The following is a 5,000-nucleotide window of genomic DNA, read 5'->3' as shown; positions in this document are numbered from 1 at the left end:
TAATAATAATAACAATAATGATAATGATTATTATGATTATTATATTATTATTATTGTTGTCATTATTATAATAACTTATTTCTATTAATATTTTTATCATTATTATCAATATCAGTATTTTTATTATTATTATCACTATAATAATCATTATTATTATTATTATTATTATTATTATTATTATTATTATTATTATTATCATCATTATAAATATCGATGTTAATATTATTAATAATATTAATATCAATAACAGTAATATTAATGATATTATTAGTTATTGTATCGATATTAGTAATGATATTAAGATAATAATAATATATTTAATATTAAAATTCACAACAAAAACAACAACAACAACAACAATAATAATAATAATAATAATAATAATAATAATAATAATAATAATAATTCATGAAAACCTGGCACCTCCAGTACTTTTTACATTTCTCTGATTCTTACAACTAGAGAGGCTGGGAGCATATAAGGAGAGCCAGCAATGGGCATGAATATGGGCACCCGGGAAAAGGGAGGCACTGCTGGCTAAGCTCTACATACTATGTTCCATTTCAACCCTTGCTATTTCATGGGAGATTAGATAAGGATATAATAAAATTTAGGCTTATGTAGGCAAGGCTAGACTAGCCTAAGTTAGGCTAAAACCAGCAAGGCTAGGCTGGATAAGGTAGGGTAAAAACTTATTATATTCAAGCTACTGTATTCAGCTAAGGCTATGCTTGATTAGATAATAATAACCTATTTCATTTAAGGTATTCTAGGTTCAGTTAGGTTAGTTATGTTTAGTTATTTAAGTATATCTGGGTAATATCATACTTCCCTTAGCTAGCTTAAGTTTGGGAAAGTTAGGTACTCTTAGTTATGTAAGAAAATCTAGGCAATAATATCCTATTTCACTTAGGTTAGCTTAGGTCTGGTTAGGTTAGGTATACTTAGTTATATAAGTATATCTGGGTACAAATATCCTATTTTAAGGTACCCTATGTTTAGTTAGGTTAGGTATGCTTAGTTATATAAGTTTATCTTGGTAAAAATATCCTATTTTAAGGAAGCCTAGGTTTAGTTAGGTTAGCTATGCTTAGTTATATAAGTTTATCTGGGTAAAAATATCCTATTTTAAGGAAGCCTAGGTTTAGTTAGGTTAGGTATGCTTAGTTATATAAGTATATCTTGGTAAAAATATCCTATTTTAAGGAAGCCTAGGTTTAGTTAGGTTAGGTATGCTTAGTTATATAAGTATATCTTGGTAAAGTTATCCTATTTCACGGAAGCCTAGGTTTAGTTAGGTTAGCTATGCTTAGTTATATAAGTTTATCTTGGTAAAAATATCCTATTTTAAGGAAGCCTAGGGGTAGCTATGCTTAGTTATATAAGTTTATCTGGGTAAAAATGTCCTATTTTAAGGTAGCCTAGGTTTGGTTAGGTTAGGTAAGGCTATCTAATATTCTTTAAGGTCTTTAGGTAACTATCAGGTTAGGTTATTTATCATATAACCAAGTTCTTGTTGGGCATTATATAAAACGACAGTAGGTATGCAGTATGGTCCTAAGGTAATCCAATAGAAACGAAAATGAAGGCAATGTCTACTGCGTGTGGCTCCATCATGTTCCTTTAAAGGAACATTCAGTATTTGGGTTCATTACTCTTTAGTATGTACCATAAATTGATAGAAAATTTGAGAAATCAAATGATATGAGAAATAATGATTTACATATGGTCTCACAATTGGGCTAACCTATATTTTCCGTTATTTTTCGTGTTATCCTGCAGCTTGTAATCACATGTAAGAGTAAATCTAACTGAAAATGGAAATGGTTGTCACAACCTCTGATACAATTATATGATCAAACGCTTGTGTCTTTATAGAGTTTAGCTCATCTACGCCTATTGAATGTTACTATAAGTCGTCTTATAAACATCAAATGATCTTAATTAATGCAATAGTTTAAAATTCGCGGCAATTTCCATTTCCCACGTTGTTTACAACTATGACGTCATAGAAAAATATATTCAGACCAATGTAGTTTGTCATTTTGACGATAGACTTCATTCCTTTATCTTGAAGAGTTTTGACATGCAAATTGGTAAGCTAAAATCTTAAACCTTTAAAATTCAGTTATGAAATATATTGACAAAAGTTTGACATAAATCAAATCACTGTTGGTCGTTTAAGTGATCAGCAAAAATAGATAAAATGTAAGGAATTTAGCTGTTTGGATATTCTATATATATATATATATATATATATATATATATATATATATATATATATATATATATATATATACATATATATATATATATATATATATATATATATATATATATATATATATATATATATATATATATATATGAACACAATGTTATGCTAGCTCAATAATGTCAAGTAATGTTTATTTTGTCCTTTTCGTGTAGTTCCCCCTTAACTGTACTTTCATAGCATTTACTCTGTAATCCTTGTTTGAACTGTGACTTTGTTTGTATTTAGCCCTCCTTGCTGGAGGGAAGTTTAGTCTTCTTTTGAAGTTAGAATCTGTATTATCTTTAGATTCACTTGTTCTGTGGAAGTGTTAAGAATCATTCTCTAAGAATCTGCAGTATTTTGTAAGTTGTCCCATCAAGAAATTTTATGGTATTACTGTATTGTATTAGCATTTTTCGTTTTGGTGTGTGATAGGTGGTGATTTTTTATTTGCATTTACATGGGTCATTTTTATATAATTTGTACTATCCCAGAGAATTGTGACTCCATTTAGTTCAGTGCCTCGAAGGGTGATTACCTACTAGTCTTCAACTTTTTAACCATGCTGGTTTTGAGTATCGGAGGCTGCTTGTAAGTAGTAAAAGCTAATTGATGCAAAAGTAATCTTCGTAACTTTAGTAAGTGTCTAATATTCTCATACTTTGATTAACGATTTTGATAAGTGTTAAATCGGAGATTAGTCTCTTAACAATTCTAAGAAGTGTCCCATTGAACCTTACAGATTTTATAATATAAAAGGAATTTTAATTTAAACACACCTGGAAGATTTGAAATCATAGACTAGTTGTGAGTTTCCTGAAGAAATTCTATGAATATTGTAGAAATTCCAGTTAGTTTTTAACATTACCACTTGAGATGGGCGTTATCTTCTTACTTCCATTGATGATTGGCTGTAATTCTGATCTTCTAATCTTGCAGGATGTTTAATAAATTTACCAGGTCCCCCATCGTTTTAGTTATGCTGTTATTGAGTTTGATATTTTATTTCAGATGTACCTCTACCTTTACCTATGGTATTGAAGCCTGGGAGTAATCCAGTCTGTCTGAGGGAGACTACAATTACCTTCTTGGAAGACTGAAGCTATGGATCTTCTAACTAGTTTCTTATAGGGAATGAGTTGGCAGAACAGTGACACCTCCTGGGTCTCGCCCTGCATCTTCGTCCAAAACCAGTTAAGTGTCTTTGTCTATTATTTACATAATTGATGTTGGAAATGCAATTTTTTTTAATGTTAAAAGGATAAAAAGAATTCATGACAGAAGTTTTCAAGTTTTGTCTTTATGAAATCTGTAGGTACTATTTCAATACTGTTCTTCCCTTTGAATTTACAAATGCTGTTCTAACTTTAAAGCTTAATTTCTTTTTCAGATGGGATAGTGTCATTGATGACTTTGCGCACACTTACGGGATGAAGGACATCGAAGGACCTGTTTCTTCACCTTAAAGCAAGAATGATGTTCAATCTTCCAAAAAATTTACCAAATGTCTTAACTTGGCTCATAATGTTGGGAGCGTAATGATTGTACCGAAGGATGCTGACGTTACATACCACGAAGAATTGCCCACTCCTATAAAAACTGCAGTGCATGGTGTTATTGGTCTGGCTGGATTAATCTGAGGTCCTGTCCGAACCTTGGAAGTTGCTGCACCTTTATTTTTATCAGCTCTAAGATCGACTGAAGTGGACAGAGGATGATCAACGTGCCTTTGAAGCTATCAAAAGCTTTTTTTAAGTATGTTGAAGGCACCTGAATTCGACAAACATTATCATAACAATGATGTGGGTATAGGAACAGTTTTGTTGCAGACTAGCAACTTATTTAATTCGCCTAGTTTTTAGTTAGTCTGCAATTTACTTAATTCGCCTAGTTTTTAGTTAAAATACTGAAGCCTCCTCAGTTCCTAGAGTATAATGGACAATGTTTGAGCTTTCTTTCATATTCTTAAAATTTAATTCATATTTTTAATGTATAAATAATAAATATCTGTTTTTCTGACTAATCCATTTTTCTGTAAATAATATTTAAAACAAATTAAAAGCAAACTGTGACCTACAGCAGTATAACATTGGGATATTTCATATAAAAAATATAACCTTATTGCAGATACATTAAAGATGTCTTTAGTTTGTTTCCGTATATAATTCTTGGTGTATAAAGATTCTTGCATCAATTTTTATTAATTGGATCCATAATGCTGTCTTCGATTTTTTAATAAGTTATGAAATATTGCTAACTCTGGTTTCTTAATTGTTCCCCCTTATGCATTCTCATGAAATTTACTAAGATTGTTTGAACTGTTAACTTAGTCATTTCTGCTGGGGTACAATACAATTTGCTCCTTAGGTTTTAATTTGTTTCAATAGTATTTTTTACGTTACTTTGTTCTAGTAGTTGAGCTGTTTTGTTTAATTTTGGTATTCATTCTGTTTGTCAAATAAAAAGATGGTTTAACTTCAGGTTTTTGTATCCTTTATTATGTACTAAATCCTATTAGAGGATAGTCTATACTCAGTGTTGGCAGAAGAGTAACAATACACATACAAGTGTATATATACATATGTACGTAAGTATATATCTGTATATTTATACACTTAATTCTCTATTCGTGATAACTTATCTCAAATGATTTTCATTAACCTTGATGGATAGTTAGAGGGAGAGGATCAGTGGACTCCTAGATGGTGGAAATGGCCCGTAATCCCGTGCAGCCCCTTAGTGG

The 5,000-nt window shown here is 30.5% G+C and overlaps 1 long non-coding RNA gene across 1 annotated transcript; it reads left to right on the top strand.

Annotated features, from left to right (window-relative positions):
- Positions 1-2,589: 2,589 nt before the first annotated feature.
- LOC137653388 (uncharacterized) lies at positions 2,590-4,737 on the top strand. Its single transcript, XR_011046473.1, has 2 exons — positions 2,590-2,848; positions 3,269-4,737. It is a non-coding gene; the product is annotated as an uncharacterized lncRNA (long non-coding RNA).
- Positions 4,738-5,000: the final 263 nt, after the last annotated feature.

Source organism: Palaemon carinicauda, chromosome 14 (genome assembly GCF_036898095.1).
Source record: "Palaemon carinicauda isolate YSFRI2023 chromosome 14, ASM3689809v2, whole genome shotgun sequence".
Taxonomy (NCBI): Eukaryota; Metazoa; Arthropoda; class Malacostraca; order Decapoda; family Palaemonidae; genus Palaemon; species Palaemon carinicauda.
Note: the sequence above shows the minus strand (reverse complement) of the source record. Positions and strands in the feature narration are given on the sequence as shown.